The 22,534-nt window shown below is 42.5% G+C and overlaps 1 protein-coding gene across 4 annotated transcripts in view; it reads right to left on the reverse strand.

The window, feature by feature from the left end:
- LOC130092371 (NACHT, LRR and PYD domains-containing protein 12-like) overlaps nt 1–22,534 on the reverse strand; it is a 169,542-nt gene that overhangs the window by 80,619 nt on the left and 66,389 nt on the right. The window lies entirely within an intron of this gene.

Genomic DNA, 22,534 nt, shown 5'->3' on the forward strand with positions numbered 1-22,534 from the left:
AGGAGTGATGGAGGGACTCATGAGGGCAGGAGGAGTGATGGAGGGACTCAAAGGCAGATGGAGTGATGGCAGGTGGAGTGATGGGGGGACTCATAAGGGCAGGTGGAGTGATGGAGGGACTCATAAGGGCAGGAGGAGTGATGGAGGGACTCATAAGGGCAGGAGGAGTGATGGAGGGACTCATAAGGGCAGGTGGAGTGATGGAGGGACTCATAAGGGCAGGTGGAGCGATGGAGGGTCTCATAAGGGCAGGTGGAGCGATGGAGGGACTCATAAGGGCAGGAGGAGCGATGGAGGGACTCATAAGGGCAGGTGGAGCGATGGATGGACTCATAAGGGCAGGAGGAGCGATGGAGGGACTCATAAGGGCAGGTGGAGCGATGGAGGGACTCATAAGGGCAGGTGGAGCGATGGAGGGACTCATAAGGGCAGGTGGAGCGATGGAGGGACTCATAAGGGCAGGTGGAGCGATGGAGGGACTCATAAGGGCAGGTGGAGCGATGGAGGGACTCATAAGGGCAGGTGGAGCGATGGAGGGACTCATAAGGGCAGGTGGAGCGATGGAGGGACTCATAAGGGCAGGTGGAGCGATGGAGGGACTCATAAGGGCAGGTGGAGCGATGGAGGGACTCATAAGGGCAGGTGGAGCGATGGAGGGACTCATAAGGGCAGGTGGAGCGATGGAGGGACTCATAAGGCCAGGTGGAGCGATGGAGGGACTCATAAGGGCAGGTGGAGCGATGGAGGGACTTATAAGGGCAGGTGGAGCGATGGAGGGACTCATAAGGGCAGGTGGAGTGAAGGAGGGGCTCATAAGGGCAGGTGGAGTGATGGAGGGGCTCATAAGGGCAGATGGAGTGATGGAGGGACTCATAAGGGCAGGTGGAGTGATGGAGGGGCTCATAAGGGCAGGTGGAGTGATGGAGGGACTCATAAGGGCAGGTGGAGAGATGGAGGGTCTCATTAGGGCAGGTGGAGCGATGGAGGGACTCATAAGGGCAGGAGGAGCGATAGAGGGACTCATAAGGGCAGATGGAGAGATGGAGGGACTCATAAGGGCAGATGGAGAGATGGAGGGTCTCATTAGGGCAGGTGGAGCGATGGAGGGACTCATAAGGGCAGGAGGAGCGATAGAGGGACTCATAAGGGCAGATGGAGTGATGGAGGGACTCATAAGGGCAGGTGGAGTGATGGAGGGACTCATAAGGGCAGGTGGAGTGATGGAGGGTCTCATAAGGGCAGGAGGAGCGATAGAGGGTCTCATAAGGGCAGATGGAGTGATGGAGGGACTCATAAGGGCAGGTGGAGTGATGGAGGGACTCATAAGGGCAGGTGGAGTGATGGAGGGACTCATAAGGGCAGGTGGAGCGATAGAGGGACTCATAAGGGCAGGTGGAGAGATGGAGGGACTCATAAGGGCAGGTGGAGTGATGGAGGGACTCATAAGGGCAGGTGGAGTGATGGAGGGACTCATAAGGGCAGGAGGAGCGATAGAGGGACTCATAAGGGCAGGTGGAGAAATGGAGGGACTCATAAGGGCAGATGGAGAGATGGAGGGTCTCATTAGGGCAGGTGGAGCGATGGAGGGACTCATAAGGGCAGGAGGAGCGATAGAGGGACTCATAAGGGCAGATGGAGTGATGGAGGGACTCATAAGGGCAGGTGGAGTGATGGAGGGACTCATAAGGGCAGGTGGAGTGATGGAGGGACTCATAAGGGCAGGTGGAGAGATGGAGGGTCTCATAAGGGCAGGTGGAGTGATGGAGGGACTCATAAGGGCAGGTGGAGTGATGGAGGGTCTCATAAGGGCAGGAGGAGCGATAGAGGGTCTCATAAGGGCAGGAGGAGCGATAGAGGGTCTCATAAGGGCAGATGGAGCGATGGAGGGTCTCATAAGGGCAGGAGGAGTGATGGAGGGTCTCATAAGGGCAGATGGAGCGATAGAGGGTCTCATAAGGGCAGGAGGAGCGATAGAGGGACTCATAAGGGCAGGTGGAGCGATAGAGGGTCTCATAAGGGCAGGTGGAGCGATGGAGGGACTCATAAGGGCAGATGGAGAGATGGAGGGTCTCATAAGGGCAGGTGGAGTGATGGAGGGACTCATAAGGGCAGGAGGAGTGATGGAGGGACTCATAAGGACAGATGGAGTGATGGAGGGACTCATAAGGGCAGGAGGAGTGATGGAGGGACTCATAAGGGCAGGTGGAGTGATGGAGGGACTCATAAGGGCAGGAGGAGTGATGGAGGGACTCATAAGGACAGATGGAGTGATGGAGGGACTCATAAGGGCAGGAGGAGTGATGGAGGGACTCATAAGGACAGATGGAGTGATGGAGGGACTCATAAGGGCAGGAGGAGTGATGGAGGGACTCATAAGGGCAGGAGGAGTGATGGAGGGACTCATAAGGGCAGGTGGAGTGATGGAGGGACTCATAAGGGCAGGAGGAGTGATGGAGGGACTCATAAGGGCAGATGGAGAGATGGAGGGACTCATAAGGGCTGGTGGAGTGATGGAGGGACTCATAAGGGCAGGTGGAGTGATGGAGGGACTCATAAGGGCAGGTGGAGTGATGGAGGGACTCATAAGGGCAGGTGGAGTGATGGAAGGTCTCATAAGGGCAGGAGGAGTGATGGAGGGACTCATAAGGGCAGGTGGAGTGATGGAGGGACTCATAAGGGCAGGAGGAGTGATGGAGGGACTCATAAGGGCAGGTGGAGTGATGGAGGGAGTCATAAGGGCAGGTGGAGTGATGGAGGGTCTCATAAGGGCAGGAGGAGTGATGGAGGGTCTCATAAGGGCAGGAGGAGTGATGGAGGGAGTCATAAGGGCAGATGGAGTGATGGAGGGTCTCATAAGGGCAGGAGGAGTGATGGAGGGTCTCATAAGGGCAGGAGGAGTGATGGAGGGTCTCATAAGGGCAGGAGGAGTGATGGAGGGTCTCATAAGGACAGATGGAGAGATGGAGGGTCTCATAAGGGCAGGAGGAGTGATGGAGGGTCTCATAAGGGCAGATGGAGAGATGGAGGGTCTCATAAGGGCAGGAGGAGTGATGGAGGGTCTCATAAGGGCAGGAGGAGTGATGGAGGGTCTCATAAGGGCAGGAGGAGTGATGGAGGGTCTCATAAGGACAGATGGAGAGATGGAGGGTCTCATAAGGGCAGGAGGAGTGATGGAGGGACTCATAAGGACAGATGGAGAGATGGAGGGTCTCATCCATGGCACCATTTCCAGGATTCAGCTCTGGGCTCCTCAGTGCTCACACCAGTCTGCTGACATTTCAGATCCTACAAAAATGCACAAACATAACACAAAAGCAGTCATTTTAACAGCACAATGTCATTTGATTTCAGTATTATTTAGAAGACAAAAACGCTTTTTACAAATGCCGCTATCATCTTTCCTTGCAGGTCCTACTCCGCCACAAAAGCTGTGCAGCAAATCCACAGAAATCAAAAATCAGAAAAGTGCTGTAATAGCATTGTTTGAAATTACAATAATTAAAATAAACTAATAAATAGTTGTTGTTCTTCATTTCTGTAGTATACTCACTCAAAGCCTTTAATGGCAGCATCCAGCTTCATGAGCCACTTTCCACCGGACACACACACACACACACACACACACACACACACACACACACACACACACACACACACACACACACACATCTATTCATCTGTCCCTGTTACATCCCGACAAGATTCACATAACCTCTGTGATTTTTGAGCTCAACCCTACTACATGTTGAGGTTGTTTTAACTTTTTATCCAACATAAATGTTCCTCAATTTTTTAACAGTACTAATGGACAAATAAAATAGATAACTAATGTTTAGTTATAGATTTGTTCTACATAATAGCACACATACATCACTCAGATGTCTATTATATGTTGTGATGTGCACTTCTTCAATACTCCTTGAAGATTTTCCTGTCCGATGTAAATAGACATTTAAAATAAGCATCTTTAAGATGTATGGTTTATGTAAATCCACTTTAGAGACGTAACTTACTGGGGGGGGTTGGGGGGTTGGTTTGTTTTCTCGTTTAAACACATTCAAATCATGAACAAGCTTTAAAATGACCCATTGGTCGGTGTACTTTTGCATCCATTTCATTAACCCGTAATTGAAAAATGAACGGTTGAATATTTAAAATATAGCCTATATTCGCGTATTTTTAGATTTTTGTTTATGACTTTTTGCCCCTTTATTAAACATTTAAAATATTCACAAATTAAATGGACAAAATTGTTTTCTAAGGCCAAACACTATATTTCTAAGGCTATAGATGATTTATAGGCTATTATAAATGTTTCTGAAAAAGTAACGAGGCATTTTAATTGTTTATTAATAAACTAGTATTTTATAAATATTGATATTTTTTATCAAACAAGGATCTTTAATCCAATAATCCACAACGGCACACACAGGAGATCACAGGGAGCAACACAACCACGTAAATCAAAAACCCACAAAGAACAATGAATAGACACTAAATTACACAGGTAATCAAAGTAACTATGAACTGAATCAGTAACTACGGAAACTAATTAGGGCATAAGAACACAGGCAGACCAGAACAAAAAACATAGTGGAATGAAACCAAAAGAGAACACGTTACATTAACATTTAAATTAAATGAATGCACCAGATACTGGAAGCTCATATACTGGAATGATTGTCTCATGGTTAATTCTCATATATAAATATACTGATAGGGATTTCTGTGGTTCTGGTCGGCTGTATATAATTTAATACATATTCAATGAGCATAAAGATACAATAGAGCTTGATTTGCAATATTCCTTCACTGCAGCTGCAAACAGTACAAAAACAACAATTGCTGACCTCACAAGAGGTCATACTTGCACATATTTGATGATCAAAACCTTCAGTCAAAACAGTTACACTCAAGTGATAAGGACGGATATTTTTCTATTTGACACAGTAAATAATGAACAATTAGAGCGAAACCAACAACCATTGTGCTGCTCTTAGATATGTAAGCTAAATGACAAATACAAAACTACAAATGATCAAATTCCATATTTAATTAATTAGTTAATTAAAATAATATATATAACACAATATATACAATGTAATCCAAATATTGTATCCAAAATCCAAATATTACTTCATCAAAACATTTATAAAGGAGCAAGTGTTTTTAATGGTATAGTGTTTTCTCAATACATATTTTTAATACAGCTTTACAAAGCTTCACATTTACAATCATGCTGATATTCAGGAAGAACATATCCCATATTTTGAATGCAGGGTCATTCTGACTGTAGTCTACATCCCGCAGTGAACGTGTGCACTATCAAGCCTTGATTTTGTAAAGTGAGTGTCATACTCAGGGTTCGAATTATGATTTCATCTTTGTGGGGGTCTCTTTAAAGAAAGAAAAAAAAGTAACCCATGAGCCGGCGTGGTGTATGTGATAAATAAATAGCTAAATACTGCACTTCATTATTTTGAGTTCAACGTACGTTTCTTAATACAGGTGTAGAGAATATTTGGGAGTTCGTTACCTCTAGGGGGGTCTGGGGCCATGCCGCCCCAGGAAGAAAATTTTGTACATTTTAAAGATAAATTCATTAATCTGGTGCACTTTGAGTCACCCGAATCCGCTGTTAAAAATAATCCAACCGCCCAAACATATGATATTCTTTGATTTAGATCTGCATCTGATCATCATTACAATTTTTCAAATTCTCAATGTTAAGCATGATAATATGGTAAAATATCACACTGAAGTAGGCTGATTTAAAATTAACATTTATTTAAATTAAAAGTTATTCTTTGGCCAAAATTACATTTCCTTAATATCCTTAACAGAGGCTTTACTCCCTTCAAAGTTAAATTGTCAATGTTTCATTACATCACTGTTGGCAAACACTCTTATCAGAATAATTTTTTTACCTTTAAAATAGGGCATTTTTCCCTCTAATTTTATGTAGCCTATGCTCCATCTTTCTTTTAAAATATTCCTTAATTTGATCAATACATTAAATCAGAATAATAAGACAGTAGGCTGTTACCAATCAAATTAAATAATTTACATTGAAAAATTACAACTGTAGTAAATGCCCTGACATGTTTTCCTTGATTGATTTTCTCTAAAGAGAATTACGTTGTTGAAAACGAAAGTAAAAGAGTGACGCTCATTGCGTTTTACCATGATAAGAGTTCCGTGTCTTTATTAAAATCAACACATTATAATGATTTATCTTTCATCCATCCTCGATTAATTTGAATGTAGGCAAAACATTTTTTTTTTATTATTTGTCTCGCCCAACCCGCGCAGAACTATCGGCAAACTATACGGGTTGAGAATGGCCACAGGCCGAGTTTTGTTGAGAGCCGGAGGCGGCTGCCTCGTAATTCCATGCAGGAAAACCCTGAAAGGAGTTTGCTAAAATATTGGTGGGGGCCTACCTAGCGTCCCCCCAAATAATTTTTTTGCTAGTAGCTACTTTTGTGTATTCAAATGTCTGAAACCTAAAATAAACATTATGTGGTTGAAAACACTGAATAGTTGTGATATATTGTGTATATTGAGCGCATCTGTCTCTGGCTCAGCGCCAGCCAACGCGCGAAAGCACTTTTGAATTTAGCAGTTGATCACGTGATGCACTGACTGTTCTAATCACACCGCTGTGAACGTACGTGCGAAAGGGTTAACAAATATGCCTCGATTATTGAAGGAAAACGTGCTTTATTTGTAATTTAAAATGATGGTGCTGATGATTTTTAGAGACCCCCACAGGTGTAGGATTTTACTGCTTTCATGGGAGCTCATACTCTCTCTATGGGAGCTCAGCTCCCACTGGCTCCCACGTAATTCGAACCATGGTCATACTCAATAATTTCAGCTTGCACATCATTAAAACAACAATAACTATTATCTTAGATTATACTATATCACAGACCTCTAGCTGCAAACGTATGTTGACTGAATCCTCTGCAGATCTGTTGACTACAGATTGCAAGTTTCCTTGTCGTCACTAGATGTTCGGGACTACTGTGCGATGTGTTGCATTGGGACATCCTAGTTACCATGATTATTGGAGCTGATATATCTTTGAGACAGCTAATATCATCCCAGCCAGAGCCAGCAGAGCTGCACACACTGACAGTCCAATAGTCAAAGGCTCAACAGCTGGAGGGAGGAAGAGAACACAGTTTAAAAAAAATATTTTTTCTTTTTTAAACTTTTGTAAAGCTCTCAATGCCTACAGTTTTACTTACTATTTTGTTCAGTATCATTCGTTTTGTGATCAACATCTGTCATCTCTGAGTCTGATCCCGTACCAGATTCTGTAGATGATTTGAATTAGTCACACAGTTTAGCATTTGCTGTTTAAATCGTGATGAATAAACCTCAGATGTAAAATCAGCTCAATTATTTCTGCTCCTCCACTGATCTTCTCTCACCTGTGACTGTGACTGTGATCAGGGTTTCATTATTAGAGTCCAGAGCTCTGTATGTTCCAGTGTCAGTGTCTGTAAAATTACTAATGGTCAGATTCCTATCTCTCACAGTCACTCGATCATTCAGCTCCTTATCCCCTGTCCTCCACACATTCCTCCACTCTCCACTGGAGTTTGACTCCACTCGCTCAGCGTTGGTCAACAGAGAATCAAAATGTAGCTCCTCGCCTGTTTTCACAGAGATCTCATCTGAGGAGAAACAGAAAGACATTAATTATTATAATAATGGTGTCAATCAATTAAGACACATTAAGGATTAAGATGGGAAAGAAGCTTAAATCATTTTTTTTTTTCACATTCCTTGTTTAATCAGTTTGGACCTTACCATGAACATGAAGATGGTATTTCAGCTCTTTTGGAGATTTTTTTGTAAGGACCACCCATTGGTCCAAAGACGGAATCCAACGGCCTGGGCGAAGGGATAATGCGTGTATGTCTTTTCAGCGCTCCAGTGAAGTTCACTTAATTTATTAGAATTTAGTTTCAATATTACTTTAGCTCTACGTGTAATCTGACTCCAATTTTGACTTATAATCAAATGTAGATTGTGTTTTAATTTAGAAAATAATCCTAAATATTGATTATGATTTAATTTAGATCTTTGAGTATTCTGAAAATTCCATACTATCAATTATTCATTCATTAAGGGACCCAATGCCGCATAGAGTCATACGCTCCGGGTTTACGTGGATCTCACGGACACAGTCTCGCCAGTCTGATCTTGGTCAGAGGGTGCAGGGTTTGCTAATACCTCTTAAGTCGGTTGCCTACTGCTCACTCATACAAAAAGTGTAGTTTATTTAGCCACTTCCATACAACTTGCCAAGTCAGTGATAGACAGAAATCAAAAGGTCTTCAGATGACGTGCCTACTGCTCCGTTCATATGCGCCTTTAGTTTGACCTATCCTGGACACAGAGCTGCGGTAGCACCAGCCTCCTCATAATCTACTAAAATAATGATTTCAGAATACTTCAGAATAAATCAAGACGTAACATTTATTTGTCAGGTAAAAATGTATCATGCCAATTACACAAGCAATTAACAGCCAATTCAGAAATAATAAATACATGACATAAATTACTCAAAGATGATTCTAAAAGTAAGCAATGCATTCCTGATAGAGACACACAGTAGTGTGTGAGTGCTTTCCACCGGGAAAACACTGACACAGCACTGTTATGGGGGTTTTCCTGGTTACAGGTTCCCCCCGACTGCTCTGTTACCTAGCCTTAAATACCCAGACCCGAACAAAAGGGTTGTACCAATATTTTTCAGAGTTTGTTTTAGGTCAATTCCTGTACCCCAGGCGGTAGCACCTGGTCTCGGGGGGAGAGGGAAGATATCTTGAAAAGACATCACCCATGGAGGAGAACAGGATTCTCCTAAGTTCTAAATCTTTCTCCTATTATCAATGACTGCAATGAAATTAAGACCATTTTACCAATCGCACTGAGACACTCAAAATGATACCAAACATGAAAAGGAAAAACATTAGATTCACAAGATACATCATATGTGATATATAGACATTTTCAGTGAACTTTTAGTGACTTCAGGTCAGGGGGAAAGGAAGGGAGGAGGGAGAGGGGGATGCAGAGATAAGGAAGAAGAAACGTTTGGACAGGACAATGTCCTGTGCTCTTTCTTTGCGATCTTCTGTCCAGGGTGCGTTTTATTGCTTTATTATCTCAGTTTTTGTCTTAGCAGGAAAATCAAGTCTTACAGTACCCGGTGGGGTCTTCTGCTGTTGTAGCCCATCCGCCTCAAGGTTGTGTGTGTTGTGGCTTCACAAATGCTTTGCTGCATACCTCGGTTGTAACGAGTGGTTATTTCAGTCAAAGTTGCTCTTCTATCAGCTTGAATCAGTCGGCCCATTCTCCTCTGACCTCTAGCATCAACAAGGCATTTTCGCCCACAGGACTGCCGCATACTGGATGTTTTTCCCTTTTCACACCATTCTTTGTAAACCCTAGAAATGGTTGTGCGTGAAAATCCCAGTAACTGAGCAGATTGTGAAATACTCAGACCGGCCCGTCTGGCACCAACAATCATGCCACGCTCAAAATTGCTTAAATCACCTTTCTTTCCCATTCTGACATTCAGTTTGGAGTTCAGGAGATTGTCTTGACCAGGACCACACCCCTAAATGCATTGAAGCAACTGCCATGTGATTGGTTGATTAGATAATTGCATTAATGAGAAATTGAACAGGTGTTCCTAATCCTTTAGGTGAGTGTATATCTATATCTATATCTATAGAGGGAATGCATTAACGTCACTTCCCCGCCGGAACACGCCCCCCTCAGCGGGACTGAGTGGCAGAAGAGCTGCTGCGTGACTGGAGTTAATAGGGGAAACTGCGTTAACGCGAGTAAAACAAACTATTATCAGTTTAAACTAAAAGTTGGACTCGATATAGTGTTCCTTACAACTTATCAAAGATCCAGTGTTCCATGGATATTGACATGCAGCCAGGAATCGTGTTTCCTGACATTTATATGTGCCTGATTTCGACGCCGGGGAAATAAATGAAGACAATTTGCCTGTAAACGTTTTATATAAATACAATATAGATAGGTCTAAATCCGAGTGATCACTTACATTAATGTTATACTGTATATCATCATATCGTCCAGCCCTAAAACTTGTATAGTTTTTTGTCAATGTTTATTTAAAAACATCCAATTATGCAGAATATAGTCTGTTCTGTAGCTTTTTGCAGTCTGTAAAAATATACAGTACCTCAGATTTCTGGTCAAATCTAGTTGTACAGTCAATCGCAAAGCTCTTTCCCGTTTTAGATGTGTTTTGTGTGATTTTCACGGCATTCACGCTGAAAACAAATGCTGCCGCTCAGTCTTTTTGCCACTTGTGGGCGTGACCGCATTCACTCCGGCCGACGGTGACGTCATGCGCATACCCTCTATATAGTTCTCATAGTTCTCCTATCAGAGCAGTTGTACTTCCGGTAAGTCCATTTCTTTCTGTTCTTCTGTAACGTGCCTTCCTTGCTAAAGCTGAGGGTATTTCAATAATGACTGACAACTCTCTCTCTTTATACATGGATAAATCTGTATATTCAGACATTGACTGAATGCTATTTGACCTTCTGGAAGCAGTCAAAAAGTCTGTGGTAATAAATTAATTTGAATGTGATATATACATTTTTTTTTCAAATTGAATACTAAAAAAGGGGTAAAAGATGTAATGGCATTTTTCTGTGATAAAAAATTGATAACATTCAAAAAGTAAAAAAAATGTTGTGCAGTTACTGGTTAGATACAATATGGTTTGAAAACATTAAGTTTGAACTGTTATATAAGCTTAAATTCCACCAGGTCCAAATAGAACCAGGAATACAATAAGTGTATACAGTTTTTTAATACATTATGAGAATTAAATTTAAACCCGAAGCTTTAGAGAAAAGTGTAATGTGTTTGATGGCAGTCGGTATCTGTGATACTTATATACAGTATGTGTACATATATATATATATATATATATATATATATATATATATAACTAAAAACTGGCACAGGCACATGAACATAACAAAAAGAAAACTAAAAGTGTAAAACAAGACAAAGGCATGACACAATGCCTTTCATTGCTCTGGAAAGGAAGTGGAAACACTTTGCATGATCTAATTATACATTTTCAAAGTTGACTATAAACACAGAAGAGGAGAACTGACATTTCAGCTGTTTTGTGATTTCACTGCTCTAATGGCTGATCACATTGTTTTTGAGCTGTCATGGAAACAGATATTCTGTCAAAACAAGTCGGGTTAAAGATACAATTCACAAAATTATGTCAGCTAAATACCATGCAATATTATGCTAATCTTCAGCTAAATCAGCTTTGAAAGAATAAAGAGTGAAGACAATAATATCAAATAATTTACACTTTGTTAGTGGGAGGAGCCAAATTACCAGTTTCAGGAAACTCACCTGTGTGCCATTCTTTTAGTTTTGTTTTTACTGAAATGAAAATATGCTTTGGTTGACAACGTGTTGATGCCCAGAACACTGCCGAAGAATCTTCACCATGTAAGTTTTCATATATATATATATATATATATATATATATACATATCCAGCCAATGTGTTTTTGTGTTATTTTGCCAATAGTTTTGTTTCTGTTTCTGGGAAACTTAACCTGCAAGTGATATTAAGGAAATAAATCAGCATTATAATGCAGAATGTATCCATTACTGTAATATGAAAAAATGACAATTATTATGATTGTAGCAACTGTTCGACGAGGTACTGGACTCTTCGCCATCTTTTAGCTGCATAGACATCCTCCTTCTCAAATTTTCCAGGCGGTGGAAGGGCAATCTTGGACTTCATCAGTATGAGATGGTTTGGAGTTAATGGCTCGAGCGAGGTAGGATCATTTACCCCGTTTACGGTTAATGGACGGCTGCTCACAATGGCCATTGCTTCATAAAACAGAGTTCGAAGGGAAGAGTCGTCGAGTCTGCCTGAGTATTGACAGAGTGTGACATTTAGGACATTACGGACAGTCCGAATCTGGCGCTCCCAGACGCCGCCAGCGTGACTTGCTGAGGGAGCATTGAAGATGAACTCACATTGCCTTTCTGCAAGGAAGCTCTCGATAGTTTTGGTGTCACATTGCTTCAGTGCTTCTTTGAATTCATTTTTAGCTCCCACAAAATTAGTTCCATGATCGCAATGGAGTTGACGAACTGCTCCTCTGAGACTGATGAAGCATCTTAAGGCATTGATAAATGCATCTGTGGATAAGTCCTCAAGCATCTCAATGTGAACAGATCGAGAGGCAAGGCAAGTGAAGATTAAGCCATAGCGCAATCGATGCCACAGTATGTGAAGGGAGCAGAGACATCTACCCGCTCCTTAGGAAGCTCTGCCATGCGTTGTTCTTCTACAGGCCGTCTCAGTCTTCTGCATTTCACACATCTGTGTATCAGCTTAGCAACTGACTTACTTCCACAGATGACCCAAAACCCATTGGCTCGAAGTTCTGTTAGAGTTCGATTCCGTCCTTGGTGACAGATCCTCTCGTGGCAGTGAGTCAAGATCAGCTTGGTAATATGTCCTCCTTTGGGTAGAATAAAAGGGTGTTTGACTTCAAGGCTTAAGGATGACTGACCTAGTCTCCCACCGACACGAAATGCTCCGCCTTCTAAGACGGGATCCAAGCGAAACAGAGGGCTGGAATTTTGAAGACCCTTTCCCTTTTGAAGTATCTTCATCTCTTGGGAGAATGCTTCTTGTACAAGCCTCATTACTGATTCGGCAGCTCTCTCGCGCTCTTCCACACTTACAGGTTTGCCAGGACGGGTTTGCTTTGAATTCAGCCTCTTGATTCTTGCAATGACTTTCAGGAGTTTTGACCAGGAGGAGAATCGATTTAGACGGCTAAGAAAGTCAGCCTTGGAAGATTCTACTTTAGTTGTAAACGCCTGCATTGACCTGACCTCAGGATCACCAACAAGCAACTCAGGAGTGAGCTGAGACTCTGGATGTATTTCTTGTTCCCACAGGAATTTGGGTCCTGGTAGCCAGTTTGTTGTGGAGATGTCTACTGCATTGAGACCCCTTGACGCATGGTCAGCAGGGTTTTCTGTTGTGTCTATGTAAGCCAGGACAACTTGCGAGTCAGTCCAGAAAAATTCTGCATTGATTGGCATTTCAAGCTCATTTCTCAGCATGACACTTGATCTTGCAGCGACCACTGCTGCTGAAAGTTCCAATCTTGGAATGCTCTTGAGTTTTGTAGGCGCAACTCTAGCTTTTGCCATCACAAGGCTGCAGTGAACTTCACCAAATTCATTCTTGCTCTTCAGATAGGAACACGAGCCATATCCTATATTGCTGGCATCCGAGAAGTGGTGTAATTCCCTCATGACAGTTTTGCAGAAACCTCGCGGTTGGTAGCATCTTGGTATTGAGACTTCAATTAAGCCTTTGTAGGTCGCTCTTCCATCTCTCCCACCGTGGACTTAAGTCTTCGGGAAGTGGGTCATCCCACCCAATGCCTCGACGGCACAGCTTCTGGAGGATGCACTTTCCGGTTAAGATAAACGGAGCCACGAATCCGACTGGATCGTACAAAGAAGCAATGACAGATAAGATGCCGCGACGGGTGGGGGGCCTGGTCTGTGGATTTACATTGAAGCTGAAGGTGTCATGTTCAAGGGACCACTGGATACCAAGAGCACGTTCTGCTGGAGCTGCATTTAGGTCCAGATCGAGGGGTTCAGATGTGACTGCTCTCTCAGTTGGGTCCACAGAGTCCAGAACTGACCTTTCGTTTGAATTTAACTTATGTAGACACAAACCTCCTCTCTTGCACAGCTCTCTTGCTTCAGCGATCAACTTCTTCGCTTCTACGGAGGGGACGCTGATAAGCCCATCATCGACGTAGAAGTTCTTTTCAATGAAGGCTGATGCTGATGGATACTCTTCCCTGTGTTGGCGTGCCAGGTACTTCAGGCCAAAGTTGGCACATCCGGGTGATGAAGCGGCGCCAAATAGGTGCACAGCCATTTGATACTCTTGAGGCTCTGCTTCGAGGTCTCCATCCTCCCACCAGAGAAACCGTAAGTAGTTCCGTAGTTTGGGAGAAACGTAAACCTGGTGGAACATTTTCGCATGTCGCATATGATGGCTATAGCCTCTTTCCTGAAACGACCAGAGCACTCCAAGGAGAGAGTTGATCAGGTCAGGACCTGTTAGCAGTGTATCATTTAGTGAGACACCACGGAACTTCGCTGAACAATCAAAGACGACCCTTAGCTTGTCTGGCTTCTTGGGGTGGAACACCCCATGGTGTGGTATGTACCACGTAGTCTTCTGTCCTGTTGCAGGAGAGGCTGGCTCTGCGTCACCTTTCTTTATCATATCTTTCATGAAGACCTTGTACTGTTCTTTATATCGCTCGTTATTTTTCAATCTTTTCTTTAGATGCTGCAGTCGAACTGTTGCAAGCTTCTTATTGTCTGGTAGCAGAGGAGGCTCTGTGCTCTTGAAAGGGAGGGGCATTTCATAGTGTCCATCTTTCCTTTGAGTTATGTTGTTACTCAGTAGCTGAATGAAGTGAACGTCGTCTTGTGACACATACTTGTCTTTATCTGCATGCTTCCCTTCATTGAAGTGTGTGATGAGGCACACATGTGCCAAACTTAAAAAAAAACACACTAAACCGTTTTGTAAGATCTTTATTCTATGTTTGTTTTATTCTAGTGGCAGTCACATGAAAGGTGCACATTCCATGGTGACTGTTATCAAAGTGGAACATACAAGCTGAAGTTGAACAAACAATGTTTTAATACTAATATGCATATCCCTTTGTCTTACCGGTTCCTGGAAATGACTAGTAGGAGGGGCCGCGAACAGGAAACCAACTATATGTCATCCTGAAGGGGAGGAGTTGCTCTATTAAGAGTATTTAGACTTAGAACTCATGAATGTTTGGAGTGTGAAGGTTTACTAAATGATAAGGTAACTGGTTATAGATAGACATTATCAATGTAAAATTGGTAAGCTTGTTAATCTTCTGTGAAATCTGAAATGTATAGTTAATAACTGATGAAGAGTTATGATTGGTCAGTTTGAAAATGAAGGTGGAGATTAAAACTATAAAAGAACAGATGAAGTGTTTGGAAGGGAAAAAAAGGGCTGTTTGGTTGGATTACTAGCCAACTGTGTAACTTATTTTTTTCCACGAGTTTGTTTTGATTCTTTTTGGGGTTGTTTTTTGTTGTTGTTTTTGTTTTGTGATGAGTTGTACTCTGAACAAATTATTTTTGTTGGTTTGTTTTCCTGCTGAATTTCTGAGATAAAACTTGGACTTACAAAGGACATTTTTGCTTTGGACTGTGTTGCACTTTTTGGAATTTGTGGCACCCTGATTTAAATGAGAATTTTTCCATGGACATTCCTTGAGTTTTTCCATTTTTTGCTACTTGTTTAGCCAACACACTGACCATCCTCACAACAAAGTGTGATTCCAAGACCTTCAGCAGGTCAGTGGTTGATGGCGCTGGTATTTCCTTCACTGTCACTCGATGGACGAACCTCTGGTTTCCCTGGCGATCCAGATGTGGATTGGATGAGCCTATGATGCTCCAGCCGAGTTCCGTTCTCTGAGCAAATGGATCGTTTTCGCCTCCTATGACGACTTCCGGGGGGGCTAACGCCAAAGGGCAATCACTTCCAATTAACAGTCCTACCTCACAGTCCTTCAACAGCGGGAGTTTGTTTGCTAAATGCTTTAGATGAGGCCACAGCAGCGCTGTTTCGGAAGTTGGGATGTAGGACTTGTCGACCGGAATGAAGCCACGAGTGTAGGCTTGGCGTAGCTGAATCTGTTTTTCAGACTGTAGTCCTCGAACTTGTAGACCGTACACACTTTTACTTGCGATGGGTGTGTCAACAGCTGTCATGGTGCTCAGTTTGAGCTGTACTGGTTTGGTCTCCACGTTCAGTTCTTCTAGTAGGTCTTCCAAGACGAATGTCGAATCACTCTGCGTATCAAGAAGAGCATACGTTATAACTTCTTTCTGTGGTTCATTTGCAGATGACATGAACACAGGGACGATGCTTGATGTGGCAAAGATGCGCTGCGTCACTGCATGGGACATCACCTTGATCTCCTCCTGACTAGTGCCTTTATCTGTGGAAGTGTACTGTTTCTCCTTTGCTTCCACAGATCGGTTCTCTCTCTCTTCATGTAGACAGGTGGGGTGACGTCTGCTGCATATGCCACAAGAGTGTCGCGTTTTGCAATCCTTACTGTTATGTCCCTTTTTCAAACATCCGTAGCACAAATTGTTTTCCCGTATGAAAGTCTTCTTATCTTCCAGAGATTTTGCTGCAAAGGTAGGGCACTTTACGACGCCGTGCATCTCATCTTTGCAGATAGGACAAGGTGGCCTTGACTTGGTGCTGAACACTTTCTCAACCTTTCCCGTGGGATAGCTCCCTTTAATGTTTGTGTGAAGTGCTCTAGCTCTCTTGGGCTGCCTGTCATCTGTGGCCTTGATCAGAAGTGGAGAGGCGACAGGGTTACAGGCTATCCGAGCCTCCTTCTGGATGAACCTTGTGAAACAGGAAAAGCTCGGGTAATCACCGGATTCATCCAGCCTTTCCGAGACGACTCTGCTCCATCTTCGTGTAATCCAGTCTGGTAATTTCTTCAGCAATTTGTGGTTCTCTTCACAGTCGTCCAAGATGGATAATCCTTTCACATGAGGCATCGCTTCAACGCATCCTTGCAGGAAGTCAGCAAACTCTCAAAGTGTAGCAGGATCACTGGGACCAACCTTGGGCCATTTCATGAGCTTGTCTCTAAAAGCCTTCTGCACAATGAAGTGGTTTCCGTACCTTTCTTCCAGGACCCTTAAGGCCCCCTGATATGCTTCTTCTGATTTTATAAAGAAGAATCCTTCTACAGCCTTTCGTGCTTCTCCACTCAGATGGTTTTTTAATTTTTTCATGAGCTGGGAGAGGCTGGTGGTCTATGAGGGCCATGAAGGACATCTTCCAGTCTACATACTTTAGGGCTTCGCCAGAGAACTTTGGTGGCTCAGGAGTAGGGGTGGGACGATACAGGTACCTCACGATTCAATTCTGTGGCGATATGTGGTCCACGATATGATAATATCACGATTCGCGATATCTACGATATTCAATATATTGGAAGAAATTTCATCAACGATATATCACGATATATGTGACTGAAAAGAAAGATTAACAATGCACGTGTACATATTGAGAATTAATATACCGTAAAACTTCCCGGGTTTTTATTTTCCCAAATCGTCGAACTGCACCGGCTTGTATTCGAGACAGGCGTCTATATGAGACAGGCCTTTATAATTTAGTGTTGAGATGTTGTTCATTGAGTTTAGGCGAGTCTCTAATCTCTAAAAATCTCCAAATGCTCCACGTGAAACTGCGGTCTTCCGACATTTTACTATCGTGTCAATTGATTTTGATTAATATGCGCGAGGGAGAGAGAGCAAGACAGCGCTCGTGTTGTTTGAAGACGTGAGAGTGCGCGCGCGCGGCCGTTGCGCTCTCTCTGCTCGTAAAACCCGAAGTGTCTCCACACTTTAGAGTGGAAACTAGCGGGTGGGTCTTTGATTCGTTTTATATTGTTTTCCGCCATTCTTCTCGCTTCTCTCTGTTGTTGTTAGTTAACTTGTGTTCTTCACCGGCCGCTGTTTGCGCCACTTTACCCCTATTTACTCGAACAGCGCCCCCCGCAAACAGAATGGTAGATATTGGGTAGTGACAGTGACACTGACAACGGGTAAATTAATCATTTTGTGTTGTAATAAAATATCGATATTGGGCGTTAGTGTATCGATTATTTATTGCGACAGAGATCACAACAATCTATTGCAATATCGATTTTTTTTCCCACCCCTACTCAGGAGCAGGCAGGCGATTCATACTGAGTGAGTTAATGAGTGCTCGGGTAAGGTCATCTTTCTCAGGAGATGCTAGCACATTAGCGTGTGCTTGAGGAGGCTGGTATGCGATGGCCTTTGGATTAAGCTGGCTTTTGAATCCAACTGTGAGATCTGTCTCTTTTGGCCAGTCTCTGGAGTCATGTTCAAGGCTCTTGTATGCGTTTACTCTAGCCTCTGCTATTCTTACTTCTGACTCTGCTTGAATTTGCTGTAGTCTCTTTTTCTCCTGACGCATGTTTGTCTCTATTCTTTTAAGAGCTACTTGCTTTTCTTCTTCCAACCTTTTAAGAACCAGCTGCTTCTCTTCTTCTAACTTGCTAAGAACTTCTTCTTGAGCTTGTATTTGGTATACTGCTTTAACCTTCTCTTGTTGAGCTGCGAGTTTTGCTCCCGCATCTACATGTTTGCTTGAGCCCTGTGAGTGGATTGAATTTTCTGCGGGAGAGAGTACAGTATCTGTTTTTGTGTGTCCGAAGACGGATCCATACTCATCCTTCTTAAGTGCCATCCTCACTCGTAGTTTCTCAAGTTCTGGATTGAAGACCTCATCTACAGTTTGTAGCCGCATCTCTATTATTTCGCTGATCTCTACAGTGAGTGCTATACAAGCATCCATTTTCGGTACAATGTCCGGGGTGGCATTGTGGTTGCGTTGAATGGGCTCATAACATTCACTTACTGCACTGTGTCGAATTTGGATTTCTTCTCTCATTTTATTTAGTTCATCTTGAGAACAGAATGATTTTAGTGTGGTCCTAACCTTTCCTGCCACCTCTTTCCAGGAGCCATAAGCTCTCATGAATTCTTTTTTGTGTTTAATGGCTTCCTGTTTGTGCATCTCTAATCCCTTTTCTGTAAATGTTCTCTCACGTGAACTAGACCTGACTGGCTGTGGGTTATCTGTTTTCATGGGTAGGTCATGTGTGCTAGCTACTTCTTCTTCATTAAGTGACATCTTGTTATAGTTTAATTACTGAAATATAGCTTAATAACTCAACCAATAATTAATATCAAATATGCACTGGACGATTATCATCAACAAAATATGAAGGCTAACACACGAACAGCTTAGCAATGAATGCTATTATACAGATTTACCCATGAATGAATTAAACTTTTAACAGGTTCAATTAGTTCAATAGTTCTCCTTTTTTTTTATATATATATATATATTTTTTTCTTTTATTAAATTACCCTTCTGTATCTTTAAATTCACCTTTCACATGTTTGGTTAAATCAAAGCATCAAACATTTACAGTATATGGTCTATAAAGGTGACTTCAGTCCATTAAATAAACATCACTGTTCCCAGTCAAAGAGTCCCTGTGATTTTATGCAGCAATCAGCAAACGAAATAGACCGATCTTGCCTGGGTGCCGGTTGACGTGACGGCGTTTGAACAGAAGGTGGCAGTCTTGTCCACAGAATGGCGGGTGGCAGTCCTTCTAACGTCGAGTTGAGTTTCACTCCACATCAAGCGACGAGTTTTCACTGTAGCAACCCTTCAACTTGGAATAAACAGGCTTGGGAGTGTTTCCATACGGGTGTACTTTTATTCAGATGACTGTTATTTTCTTTTTAAGTTTTCACGGTGTTGATGCTATGCACAAAGGCAGTTTAGCTAGATGCAAAATGATCCTTTGACAAATGCACAAATGCTAGAAAGCTAGCATCAGATTGATACCAGCATAGCAGGCAACAGCCATCACAAAATGAATCTCATTTCCCTTCGTGAATTACTTTTACTGCCAAACAAATAAGTACAGATGAATAACACTTAACATTTTAGTTTAAGGTTACAGTAATATTTTCCGACCTCAGACATGCATTGTCTCATATCGTGCCTTCCTGCGTTTACCCCCTTCATGAGTGAGCGGATGAACACAGAGAAAAAATAGTCCCCCCTGCATGTCAAAATAAAAGTCACATAAAATAAAAATATAAAAAACTGGATAATCATAATAAAACACTGCTAGTGGTCAACTACAATGATGATGGCTTTAGTGGGGTTATTAATATAATTGTAAGATTGTTACAGAATTTCTAAAACCTGTTGTTTGTGTATTGGTACTTTTGTTTTGAATGATCGTTTTGAGTATTACACAAAAATAATTTACACTCTCAGGACAAAGGGTACAAAAACTGTCGGTGCAGTGGTTTCATTTCTACCTTATTAACTTTTTAAAGTGTACAGCACCAGTGACAGCTTTTGTACCTTATTTTTTGAGAATTATAGTTTGATATTTCTTATTGGGCATTTTAATCATGTAAGATTCACAAGTTAAATATTCAGAAAAAATGAAAGAGAAAGTTATTTCTTTTAATCTCAGGAAAGCATCTCATCTTATCTTGTGACATCACAGCTCTTCTGTTTTCTCATCAGGTTTAAACTCTTGAATCTTCTGTTGCTGATGTGCCTTTACAATAACAGCGGTCAGTATACAGTCATTTCTGTTAATAAATTGCAACCATGTTTGATTTTTTAATTGTCAGGTAGAGTTATTCTAGTTCTCTGCTGAGTTAATTTATTTGTTCAGGAATTCACTACAACTCCACTGACACATCTGATACTATTGTACTATTGTCATCAACATTTGAAATGTTAAAATGTGGAACAGCTAATATTTTTGGCTCATTAATTCTTTCATTATTATATTTTTTTTAGTGCTGGGCAACGCTTAAAAAATTTAATCGCGATTAATCGCATGATTTCTTGCGATTAATCGCGATTAATCGCATTGTTACGCGCAATATTGAATAATGAATTCTAAAGTAGTGTATTGCGCACTTTTGATTTAAATGTACTGCTACAAAAGTGCAATAACATGTGGTTTGCAAAAACTTTAAACAAATAAGGTGCTTTTATACCAGCAGTATTTCCTTTACACAGTATCAATAAAATATTTCTTGTAAATCTCAACTTAAAGCTGCCGTCGGCAACATTTTTTTGATCATATTCAGTGAAATCGACACTATAATCTGACAGAACAACATAAATAAAGTGGTTTTAGAAAAAACCCCGAGCTTCTAACTCCACCTGGAGCTTGTTATTTGTTTTGCAAAAATCCACAGCTCCCGGTTCATCATGTCCAATCAGCGCAGGGGGGTGTGAGATCTGACTGTCAATCACAGATCGGGCACACGCCACCCCTTGCGCACGTTACAATCACATGCACACGCCTGAAGTTCGCGGAAGTTCGCGCAGTAACGAAGAGTGATGGCGGAAAATCAAGTAAGCTCATTTAGAGTATAAATGACGTCAGCAATTGCAATCTATCGGTACATTAGCCAGGACAGCATACCTCCAAATACTCCATGGTGTTGATGGATGCTGATGAGACGGGCGCGTTCCAGGGCTCTCAAGTTTTGAAGACAGGTAAGAGTGACACCCAGCCGACGGGGGGTTGGATACATTTTTGTCATTGGTTGTTGCGTTAAATCTTACCCAGATACAATAGTGCTATTTTCTGATTGGCTATTGTGTAGCTCGACGAACAACACCAGAGGAGACGCGCTTGATTCATGCCGGTTCCACAGTGAGAGCGGCGCGGCCAGAGTTTTGGGCGCTGCGGCATATTAAATATATTACAAATAGTTTTTCAGCGTGAGAAATACAATGTGTGGCGGGAGAGCGTGACAAAAGACCGAAATGAGTGACTGTCACACTCAATTCGTGACACTTGAGAGCCCTGGCGTTCACTGAAAATCTGGTGAACAGGCACTGACGAGCATGAACTCTGTGGGAGGGTATCCGTTGATAGTGGGGGAGGGGCATGAGAGTTGTAAACATTCAAAATTTTCCTAAATCCACTCAATCTGCCAGACTTGCCGACTGGAGCTTTAAACATTAACGTAATCAAATCAAATATTTAAACAAAGCTATTTGCCACTGCCAGGGCATTACCTTTTATCTAGCTTGTTAAAAAGAGTCCAGTTTTCTTTTCTTTTTTTTTCTGAACAGGTATCTTGTATCAGGGAGCAGCAGAAACAGTCTAGTCAAAGGGTCATGATCACTACTACAGATATAAGTCGACCAACGTTACTTCTCTGATAGCAGCTTAGGTTTGGTCATGGCATGCCATGGTTTACGTAAGATTACATTAAACAGAGGTAAAGCCCAATTTATACTTCTGCTCGAACTCACGCCGTAGCTGTGTAGCGCGCGTACCCTGACGTGCATCTCTCCAAAAATGTAACGTCAATTCTACGCGTACTGCAAGCGCTGTGATTGCTAGAACCGCTCCCCGGGTTTCACACTCTCCCTCTGCATGTGTAATTGCGCGTCAACGCGGACAACGACGCAGATTTATAAATGAAAACCAACGCGTAGTCTATAGCGTAGAGGCTCCGGCTTAGGTCCGACGCAGAAGTATAAATCAGCCTAGAGTGAGGTGAAGTGGTCGAGCACAGGTGCAGCGACAAGCGGGTGCGTTCCTGTGAAACTGTTGCGGTCATGCTCGCCTCACGCACGCGCCCGCGCGTTGCCGAAGTTGAATTGTCTAACTTTTTGTACACGACGCGCAGCACAAATCATTGGAAGAGAGACTGATCCTTGGCTCGCTGTT

Source organism: Rhinichthys klamathensis, unplaced genomic scaffold (genome assembly GCF_029890125.1).
Source record: "Rhinichthys klamathensis goyatoka isolate OS25496 unplaced genomic scaffold, OSU_Roscu_1.1 h1tg000176l_1, whole genome shotgun sequence".
NCBI lineage: Eukaryota > Metazoa > Chordata > Actinopteri > Cypriniformes > Leuciscidae > Rhinichthys > Rhinichthys klamathensis.